Source organism: Nestor notabilis, unplaced genomic scaffold (assembly GCF_000696875.1).
Source record: "Nestor notabilis isolate BGI_N333 unplaced genomic scaffold, ASM69687v1 scaffold10649, whole genome shotgun sequence".
NCBI classification, from domain to species: domain Eukaryota; kingdom Metazoa; phylum Chordata; class Aves; order Psittaciformes; family Psittacidae; genus Nestor; species Nestor notabilis.
Genome location: NW_009944146.1, coordinates 85,961 through 97,918, shown reverse-complemented (window position 1 = coordinate 97,918; position 11,958 = coordinate 85,961). Strand labels below are relative to the sequence as shown.

Below are 11,958 nucleotides of genomic sequence, written 5' to 3'. Positions count from 1 at the left end.
GAATGCGGGGGGACGGACGCGGGCTTCGGGGCGGGGACCCGCTCCCGAGAAGGGGGAATCCCTACGTCCCGTGGTGATTACGGTGCGGCCCCCACGCGTGGATTGCTCGCTAAAAGGATTGCGCGCAGGGGGGGCTCTGTCTGTTAACCCGCAGTCGGCGGTAATGAAAATCATAATCGAAAGTTCCGGGGATTCCTGGTGCCTCTTGGCGTGTGTGTGCCCACCTCCCCCCTCCCCCCCCCCCCTGCCCAGCGTAATGAGAAAAAAGGAAAGGATGGGGTATTTTCTTTTTTTCTGTTTTGTTTGCTCTGACCCCCGCATCCTCCCCAGTTTATCATGGCATTGATGCAGCTTCAAAAGGTGCTACCAAAGCCAGCAGACGATGACATTTCGGGCTACCTTCATGTTGGCATTGCGAACCGGGACCCTTTGATGCATTCTTAAACCCACATCCAAGGCTGATACATTTCAGTAGACGCACATTTTAATAGAGAAAAGGAATTGAATCGGCTTTACTCAGTGACTTCAATTACAGTTCAGTAATACAATCAGTGCTAAGATCTTATTTGCTATATTCATGAACTCATCTATTCAAGATCTACACGGGAATATACTAAATACGTATACAAATACTGTAGGTTTTAAACATATATATACCTCTCCATTCCTGCAGGGTTTCTGGATTATAGAAGATACTAAATTAAGTGAAAAACCATTTTGCTTTTCAGTTGGTATCACTGCAGTGACATTTTTACTCATTCCTTCTGGTAGTACTGACAGCTCCATCAAATAGTTTACCTAGATTCACAGGGATTAGTGGGTTTTCACTTAAAGTGTTACCTCTGTGCATGAAAAATGCCCAAACATGTTAAAACCAGTGCCAAAATAGAAAATCATTATTATATTAACCAGTTACTCTAAGAAATGAATTGCCCATAACATGATTGTGTTCTTTAATTTACATCTGAGAACTCTAGCACAGAATCTCTGACCTGCTCTGCCACTGTGTCCACAGTGAAGGACCGCTTTACTCACACAAGTATTTCCTAGAAGCAAAATGACAGATAAGTTTTCTAGAGCAGTTCTTTTAAACTAATAGCCCTTTAATTTACAGTTATTTAATGGAATAATTTATTAAACCTGCAAAATGTAGTGTAACACCCTTTGGGATCAGGAAACTGTGACAAATACGGACACATATGTACACCCCAGCAAGTATTGGCTCATCTGTTTTCAATGAATGCCAGGGATTATAGCTGGAGGAAGGGCTTGCACACTGGTTTTCCAGCTCTGTCAGCTCTTGTAACGCAAGATATTCTCTCTCTAAACCTTACCTCAGGAATAATAATTTATTTCAAGAGGAAACATCCCTGAACACGTTCATACAGATCTCCCGGAGGCATTGCCAGTCAAAATCAGTAACTTGCACCCCAGGAGCTGTGGCACCTGGCTGTCACAACAACCGCCTTTGGAGTCTGCTCAGTTGCTAGGTCCCTTTCACAGGGCCAGTTGCAGGCATCCACAGACACTCAACCCTGCTTTCATCTGCATACAAATATAACCAGTAACATAACATAAAACTGATGACTTGCCACCACCTGTGTCTGCTCTCTCATCTCTGTGTTTTTTTCATTGTGATTTAGCAAAAAGTATTTTCTCCACTAAGCATGTGCACGCATGCAATCAGTCCCTTACACTCCAGCACATCCACACTGAAACTCACCATTCTCTCCAGCTCCCACTGCCGCTTGGTTCTTCCAGTCCAGTTATAATACCTGTTGTCATGCTCTCTGTTTGGGATGTTGCTTTCCCCCTGCCCCCAACCTGGTCCACACAGCACCAATAGTGGCTTATCCCACAGCCTCATTTGCAGGTTTTCTCCTGGGGCTGGATGAGGGGCTGTTAAATGAGACTCCCCTGGATAGGCAGCATCAAGGGGCTGTTAAATGAGACTCCCCTGGATAGGCAGCATCAAGGGGCTGCCTGAATGCAGTTCTTGTGAGATTCCCTGCTTTACCAGCTACCACCAATGAGGGGCTCATATAAGCTTTGCAGAGAAGAAACACTGTCTAGGCTAGAGATTCTCTATCTTCCACCTAAAGGCAGGCTGCATCCCCAGTGCCACCTTACCAACACTTCCATGGGGAAAAAAGAAGGATCATATCATTACGCCTTGTACATGCCATCATGCTGGGGACATGAATAATACATGTCTATGCTCAGACCTGTGTAATCATGGGCACCTGTACCACATAGGAGATACCTGTAACTGCCTTCCTTCTGCTGCGTTTTCGGCTTTGCAGTGGCCTCCCCTGTTCTCAGGTACTGGGATAGATGCAACTGTCTGATCCAAACCATCATGGGCTGATGAGTACCACTCAATACATTACCATAGAAGAGGCAGTGATGCGACTGCTGGGAGCTGTTGTTCAATGGGATGCTCCCATGCAGTAAAATGAGTGACCCATCCCATGTGGGGGTCTCACATGTTAAGAAATGAGAACTAGGGGTAGTCTGCAGAGGCTCATACACAAACACGTGTACACACACATTACATACCCTCTGGTATGCCTGACTAAGGTATGACCTTGGGGACATCCAGTCTTTTCACAAATACTCCTTCCTGAGCCATCCCTGTCACTAACAGTGGCTGTGGAGCTGCAGCATCACAAAAATAAAAATACTATGCTGAGAAGTGGAGAGTTGCACACACCAGCCTCTAGAGGCTTAATCTGCCCACAGCCCTCCTCTTTAGTGGTGGTAGGACTAGATATGTCTGTTTTGACACATTTTGTGGGGTCAGGGACCCCACAAATGTGCATCATGCGGTGACATGGGTGACTCCTTTTTCTCCTCTCCGTGTGTTAACTAAACAATTCTCCCATCATTGGCAGATGGCGAGGAAGTCATCTGAAGCCGGGAGGAAACCGAAGGGGTTAAAGACAAATCCATGCCTCCGCCACTTGGTTAATTCCCCAGCAGCCTGATCCTGTGTCGAGATGATTCAGGCCAGAGAGAGAGACTGCCACAGTCCCCAGGGGAGACCCCAGAGAAAAGACTCATATTTCCTGTTCAGGAGGATTAAGTACAAGGCCATTGACAAATCACAGTAAACATCTGGATGTGAGCACTCCATCTATCAAGCCCTAATCCACTAAATTATTCATTAATGAATTCAGGAAATTCAGACTGGTTTATATATAGTTTTGGCTGTTATTTTAATGTTTGGTTTGGAGGTGTTTTACACCTGTATTAACAGTATTTTATTTATTGCACAAAGCAATTTACTGTAGTCTGTTTTTCCTTAATTAACTGTTTAGAATAATTCTTTTACCTTTTAAAAAAAAACACATTCTGCCAATATTTTCTGATAGTGTATATATGTATGTGTGTATATATATACACACATATAAAAATCCGATAGTTAAAACCCAGCCACATTCCTGCATTTTATATTTTTGCAGTTTTAAGCCCTAGTCCCTCTGGAAACTTTCCACTGTACTGTGATGGAAAGAACATTAAATAGTAATTGATTTTCTTTTCTGTATTTTGTTTTGATTAAAATGAGAATCCCTCTCATTTATCTTCAGAGAGAAAGTAAGCATTGAGTAAATGGTCTGGTTAATTCAAAAGTAATTTGATCAGAACATCCATAATTTACATTGACTTGAACAGCAGGAAAGATGCTGAGCACTACCAGATATCAAGCTTATTCATTTAAGCAGACTACTTACATTACACCAGGTCCTACACCTGGGTCAGGGCACCCCCAAGCACAGCTACAGGTTAAGTGGAGAAGAGATTCAGAGCAGCCCTGAGGAGAAGGACTTAGGGGTGTTGGTTGATGAGGAGCTTGACATGAGCCAGCTTCAGTGTGCGCTTGCAGCCCAGAAAGCCAACCGTATCCTGGGCTGCATCAAAAGAAGCGTGACCAGCAGGTCAAAAGAGGTGATCCTGCCCCTCCACTCTGCTCTCGTGAGACCTCACCTGGAGTATTGCATACAGTTCTGGTGTCCTCAACATAAAAAGGACACGGAGCTGTTGGAGCAAGTCCAGAGGAGGGCCACGAGGATGATAAGAGGGCTGGAGCACCTCCCTTATGAAGACAGGCTGAGAAAGTTGGGGCTGTTCAACCTGGAGAAGAGAAGACTGCGTGGAGACCTCATAGCAGCCTTCCAGTATCTGAAGGGGGCCTATAAGGATGCTGGAGAGGGACGCTTCATTAGGGACTGTAGTGGTAGGACAAGGGGTAATGGGTTTAAACTTAAACAGGGGAAGTTTAGACTAGATATAAGGAAGAAGTTCTTTACAGTGAGGGTGGTGAGGCACTGGCACAAGTTGCCCAAGAAAGTTGTGAATGCTCCAACCCTGGTGGTGTTCAAGGGCAGGTTGGACAGAGCCTTGGGCAACATAGTTTAGTGCGAGGTGTCCCTGCTTATGGCAGGGGGGTTGGAACTAGATGATCTTAAGGTCCTTTCCAACCCAAACCAGTCTATGATTCTATGCTTTACATCTTGTGAACATAAACTATACTAAGAACATATAATGACTCACATTTTATAAGGCGGTGACTTGCACATAACTGTGTCCTTAGAAGTCATCTGTTAAGCTTGACTAACACTCCAGTCTGCTCACACACAGACCAGACCATGTAGCTGAGTGCATTGTTTTTCACACAGCTGTGCCATCTTGTTTCCAGTGACATCTGCAGGCTTTGCCATTGATATTGGTGGAATCACCAATTTGCCCAGAGGTTTATATAAATCCAGCTGCAACAGGATATTTTCAATTCACCCTCAAAGTCTTGTACTCTGCCAGACAGCATGAATCATCCAAACTTGCAATTTATAATTTCCAGTCCTTTTGACTTGCAGAGCATTGCTGTGATGTAATATTTAACTCTAGGGACTTGATCTTAAAGGGGAAATCTCATTCTATGCCTTTATTCTCTTTTAAATTCCTGGAGCACATACCTCTCTCTATCCTCAGGTTTTTGCTCTTGTCACAACAGAATGCCCCAAGTGTTCAGTACCAACTGTGATAACCCAGTTTAAAACAGAAGAATGAAAACAAGTGAGTACAATCTGAATGAGCAAACAATCAAAAGACCTGCAGAACCACTCGGCTATACCTATGCAATTTTATCTCTACTGCTAATGCAAATAATCTCACAAGTTAATTTTGTTTGCATCAGTGCTTTTGTAGTGCCTGTATCCATACCAGTATCTATTTCTGTATCCAAAGCATGGTGTTTCTGGGCAAACCTAGTTCTTCCTTATCACTCAACTTAAAATACTTCATCTTATGGCTATTGAATGCATGCTTAAAAAAAGACCTTACCAATTCAAAAATGCAAGATCAGGCCACTCAAGCTGTGAGGAAGAGGGACAGGAATAGATAGATCAAAGATTGCGTGAATAGAATAAAACTGTTTTTCTTATACATGTGCATGTATCAGCTAAAGGGAAGGTTTGGCATGTGAACGCACACCGGTGATGAACAAGTTGCATTTATTTTTCATAGCCACTAAACTCCAGGTTGGTGCAGAGCATATTTTTTTGTGTGTGTACATCTATTTGCTAGGTGCAGGCTACCATCTAATGCTCTGGACAGTTGAGACAAATTCAGCTTGACAGTGGCGGTGCACCATGTTACTGATTCTAATCCTCTCTTTCAAGAGCTTTGTGTTTTAACTGTAAAAAAAATCACTCCTCCATAATATTTGTTTTAATCAACAAAGCAGAATGCAATAAATAAGTACTACTTTGTAGTTCAAAATCTGAACTTAAGATTTTCAAAGCACTAACAGATCAAAACTTTAACAGTATTTAAGTGTCTGCAGATGAATGTAAGTGCCAAAGTCTAAGAGCAAAGGAGAAGCCAGTAAGTGATGTGCTAAAGTCAGTGGAGCTAACACAGCTTTGCCCTACCTAATGAATTGACTTTATACATTTTTTATTAATACTTGTACAATTAGATAGTGGAAGTGGTTGTTTATGACAGTATAAAAGTTATCTGTGAGGGGAAAAGTATGAATAGGGAACTTCAATCTATTCTAGTAAAAAATATGGCATCATAAGGAGCAATGCCAAGTAGTCTAGAATTGCATTGAAAGTTCTCTATTGTTATAAGAGCAACCAAAAGCAAGTAAGCATTCAGAAAATGGTACATGATGATTCTTACTGCATTAGTTTCTTTCATAGGATGAAAGTGCTAATAATGCCTTCTTTCTCTTCAGAACAGTGAAAAAACAGAGACTGCTGTCCAGGTAGACAACATAATGTCCAATTTCCTTCATGCTTGTGCAAATATAAAGTTAAACCCTCAGGGCCATATAGCTGTAGTTCACCCCAGTCCTGCTGAGAGCTTCCTTAACAGGAAAGCTGGGATGCAGTGCATAGATGAGTTCAACCTGCAGTCCCAGTGAGTTCCTGGCTGCTGCTGTGACCTGAACACTGCTTTCAAGGCTGGAGGCACCTGACCCTGCCTGATTTGCAAAAGTAAGCTAAGATAGTCTGATGAATGCAAAGAAAAGCTGCTATGCTGATGACTACTTGTCTTGGGTTTGTATCAGCTTAATTAAGTGGGCTCCTAAACACCTTAATCCCTGAGTTTATGTCATTTCTTTTTTCTTCCTAACCTGAGATATTTGAAGGTAACTCTGAGTCTGCACATGAGCCTCACACACACTCCCCCAATACATTTCCTTCATGCAATCATGTTAGAAGCAGCAGAGAATGTGCAAGTTCATCAGACTGTGCTCACTCTTCTCTTTGATTTGCTTTAAGTTAGCATTTCCTGCTTTGCCCTAAAGCAGGTTCAATAGTAGGTGTGCGGGAAGAGAGCAGTGAGGCTGAGAACGTGGAGGAAGACTGCAGTGTTGAAGCCATCAGGGAACAGGCATCCTGTGAAGAGGTTGTAGGAAGAATGAGCAGCAGTGGATACAAACTGGCACTGGAAGAGGGTGGAAAAAGAAGCAGCCAGATTAGGGAACCTACATGACATAGACCTCAATTGACCATTAGGGCCATCGTAAAGAGTATCACAACATACCAGTAGTGTCCTCAACCCAGAGTATCACCTGCTTGCCTTTCCTGACATCCCTGAAAAACTTGCCTTTCAAGCCTAACAGGGTTTTTCCAACGTGAAAGTGTGCCACATGTCCACCAGCCATTGAGGCTTGCCCACCTCTGCAGGAAGCAGGTTTGGAATCCAACCTTTTCTGCCTAGAAAGAGGCTGCTACCCTTGAGCCACTTCTTTGCCATAGGCCAGTAACTGAGCTCATGGAATATGGAAACTAAAGGTGGGAGACTCCTCTTCCCAAGCAATAGTCAGACTATTATACCCAGAACGATTTTGATTTGTATTTTAGCTTACAGAGAGGAACTACAGATGCTAGTTTTATTCATTTAAATGTTAATCCTTTTTTATATTTTACTAAGTCCCCTATCTTGATACCCTGAAACCATAAGTTCTATGCACCAAAAGTTTTTATGTTACATAAAAACTTATTTACTGTGCTTTGTTTTGCATTACAAGTACCTTTTCATTTCATGCAATGCCTTCTTGTTCTGCTTTTGCCATTCAGGATAAATAAGAATTCTGGACCAGTCTTCAGTGCATCACTATTTTACATATACCCTAGGTCTTCTTCCTTTTCTCTGGTCTGGAACATTGTTTTTATGCTCTATCTTTGAAAAAACACAGGTTGTCAGGATCTGCCACCTCTTCAGAGATGAGGGAAAGAAAATCCAAAGGGATTCTCTACAGAAAGAGTAAAACTCAAATATTTTTCTTTAACTCACCTCTGTTTCCCTGCACTGAGACATATTCTTCCTTTTTAAAGAAACAAAATGAAGGCTGCCCAATCTCCTGGCCTACCAAGAATCCAAAGTTTCCCCAAGTTACTGCCCCACACCTCTTAAAATCAAACTGTATTTTCAGGGCTTCATAGCAGATAAGGCTGCCACATATAACAGAAAAGGGAGGAGACTAATTGCTAATTTTTCTCTCACCTCATTACACAGGTGGGGTCTTATTATTTGATACAGTCACTGAAGGCCTTTTGCTAGTTTTCTGATAATACCATTCAGAGCAGGTCACCAATCAGTTGACCTCTCATAATTGTACATGGGGACACATGAGGACATTTCCATAGGCACCAAACAGAAAGACTTCAGCCAGTGAGGTGACAGAAACAGACAGGAGGGACCATCACACTCAACACACAGATGTGCAGAGGTTAACACATTAAACTAATTACCAGCTGCATGATGTTTAGGTAATGCTGCTGCCATAGGTAATGGTGCATCTGTAGTCCCAGGCTGACTAGGGCATAACAGCCTGCAGATGTACAAATGAGTTTAGCATGCCAATAAAGAAGCCTGAGTAGTCAAGAAGTCAGGATGAACAAAACACATAAACCATTCAAGACTAACCCTGTGATGAGCTTACAGCCACTCTAATGATGCTTTCAAAATAGATCATATTATTCCTATGCATGAACCGTCAATCCAGACTCTACCTAGGAAGCATGTCATATTCTCCATTCTCCTTTCAGTATGTATCCGTCCCATGTCTAGTGTTCAGAGACAAGAGCTTGAAAGGCAGAGACAATTCTTGATCTTCTGACCTGTGCACTTCACACCATTCTGTTGTCAAGGCAATGCAGCCAAAATGGCTTCCCAAAAAAAGAATACCAGAGCATCTTGTATAGGTCCTACCTACAGTGGCTTAGCGTTCAGATGCTTCTCTTTCAGTGGAGCAAAAAGGAGAAGCAGCCTGGATATGGACCAGAAAGTGAGTGAGGACTAGGCTGGACACAGAGCAGGGAAAAAGGGAGCCAGACCCAGACTGCGGCACCAGGCCCAGCTGAATGGGGAGTGTGGGAGCACTGGTCTGGGTGGAGATATACACAGACCTTGTGTAGGATGTTATTGTTTTTATTTGGGTACATTCTGTTCACACATTCTTGTTTTGGATAAGGCAGTGAATATATCAGTCTAAACAGCCGAAAGATCTGAGCAGATGGTATCAATTGAAATGCACATGGTTTTCACACCTGTGGAACTAGGTGAGTTTCATATCTGCCAGTCAGCCCATCTGCATCATATATGCTATCTCCACATCACAAGAAAAACTGAAATACAAGATGTCTGTGGAAGCATACCTTGTCCTGCCAGCACATATTTGACCCCTGACCACCAGTTGAACAGCATAGTGCCATGATGGTACGCATGCAGAAAAGTCACTTATTCTTGTTTCTCGCACAGCATAAAGAAAACCTGAAAGAAGCCAGACAAAGGAAAATCTTGAGATTATATGTTTAGATAAAAAATGGGATAAAAATAGTTCATGATGATTCTGAATCTCCCAAACCCATTTCCTCTGTTGTTGATAAAAACTAGTGAAATTCCACACATGGGATAGATCTCACATTATCTGGAATGGGAAGGAACTGGGAGGCAGAATTTCTTCCACAAAGCCCCAACTATTTTTACATTTGGATTCCGGTCTCAAAGTCCAAAGAGGACGCATCTGAGCTCTAACTGAGATTCTATACAATTTGCAGCTGCTTGGGTCTGGTCCTTTTCAGGACATAGGTTAGATGTTTACTGGTACCAGTCGATGATCCATAGAAAAGGTGCTGTGCTGAATGCCTAAATCCTTCTGGAATTTGTATTAGTAAAGAGAACAGGTTTGGCAGATGAATACATGTCGGGTCACTGTATTTCAGCATGCACATGCACACACACATAACAAAAAGTGAATCTGCTTTTCAGGGACTCAGGACTGGCAGAAAGCTGCTTTTGTTGCTGCTCAAAACAGAGAGGATTGGTCAACCCACTAGCCTAGAAGGACATGTTGATTCACTTTTCAGACAGTGTGTTGTCAACTTATACCCCAAAGAGCATTAGAGTTAATGAAGTCTTGATCGAGGATACAGTTTACTCCTGCTGATCAAGCAGAGAGTTTGGATTCCCTTGCTAGTTCAGTCATTTAATGAGTTTATTTATAATACAGGAGACCTGAATACAAGCTATAAAATGGTACTATGGTCAGGTGAACTTTCAGTTCCACATGGGACACAAACCTTTAACCCACAACTTTGGTAGCAAAAATGCCACCTCACATGCTTGTACATTTGCAGTTTCTTTACTGTCCAACCAAACACTGTTATTCTGCCAGACAGGCAATAGCATACCCTATCTGGCAGCCTTAATCAACTGGCAGCTAAGATTTTGGGGGAACCATCTAGCAATAGCCAAGATTAAAGCTTCTTCCTTAGCACTGTGATTAGGAGGGAATGCCCACCCACAGAAGGGGTGCTGAGGAGTGAATGTGTGCAACCACTGGGACGGAGACAGTCAAACTGGACAGTAGAGATTCTTTTCTTCTGGAAAGCAGCATGATAACCAGTGGCAATGCTGGACTTGTGCAGGCCAAACACTGTCAAAACCCAGCATGCTTGAAGCCAAGTCCTCTTTTATAACACTATCAGCCTTATTCCCACAAACAGGCAGAGCAGAACACATGAAAACAGCATTTACTGAAAAGCATCAACCAAATCAATACAGGATCAACAGAGGACATTAGCTTTTGGCACCTTGTCTCTTTCTGACAAGTGATTTATTTACAGCACCAGTTCCGCTACGGAGCAGTCCTCAGCATGAAGCAGCAGGATGACTTTGGAAAAGAACCATCAACACACTCTTGCCATCTGCTGGGCAGCACAAGGAAACGCTGTTAGACCTTAAAGCAAAATCGCTGCTCAGTGTCACCGGCTGAGATTATCAACTATGCACTATGTGAATGCTGCCCACTTGGGATCCACAGCAAAAGGGAGAACCTAAGGGGCTCTTTTATAGCTGTTGCTTTTTCTTTTTTTTTCCTTTGTTTTTCGTTGGTATGGGAGAAAGAAATGCACTCAGGGTTGCTTTGGCTGTCAGATCATTAGTTCACTAAGGTGCTTGCTCTTTGACAAGGCAAGGGTGAGCTGTTCAGAAACTGTTTCTAGCCCATTGGCTAGTATCTGAAAACAATGAAAAGACAATATCCACGCTTGCATCTGTTCAAAGCCTCGTTATATCTGGAAGCAAGCATAATAGCTCTGAATTCGAACAGCAATAACTCATGCAGCATTTTGGAAAGCTGAAGCTGCTGGGACTCATCCCCCTCTGTGATGACCAGATAAGGAATAGTCTTAGCCAAATCCCTCTCCTAAAAGAAATGTTGAATATGATTTATGCCATGCAAAGTTGAGGATATAAAAATCAGTTTTCTTGTTGGAAGTGATCACCCAGAATCCTTATATAGTCAATGGATAAAGTAACATATATTTCAAAGGTAATTTATGATATCTATACTGGACTTTTATCTTCAGATGGTAGGATCACCCTCACCACAGTGATCAAAGAGGGAACTTAGATGACTATGTTGACCAAGATTATTAATTTATAGAGAACTAAAGCAAAGTGCAACTGTTGAAGCAGACAGTTTAGTGAAATAAATTTACAAGCAACAAACAGGACTACAAGCCTTCTTAGGCATGCAAACTGATATTTATGAGCTGAACAATCTACATACCTATTGAAGGAGCAGGGCCTAAAGCAAGCTTTATATAGAACTGTACCCTCATTCCTAGTTCACTTCAGCTGTTATCCACTGGCTGGCACAGGTAGCTGTGGTCATCTAAAACTGAAGTTACCAAAAACTGAAACAGAAGGAAAGAGAGATCCATTTTCTGTTAAATGCCATCTATTCAAAAAAGATGTGCCTATTAATGCTAAGGTCTCAATGCTAAGGTCTCAAGCTGGTACTCACTGACAGACAATCTCTGTCATTTGTACAGTTGAGCAAATAGTAAAAATCTAAACCAAAGTACTTCACATCCTAGTTAGAATCTGAAAAAGAAAATTTGATCTGGGCATATTTGTAGCTCTTTATGTAGTGAGTGG

At 42.4% G+C, this 11,958-nt stretch overlaps 1 pseudogene; it reads right to left on the bottom strand.

Moving 5' to 3' along the window:
• Positions 1–6,783: 6,783 nt before the first annotated feature.
• LOC104411783 overlaps positions 6,784–11,958 on the bottom strand; it is a 9,212-nt pseudogene continuing 4,037 nt past the window's right edge.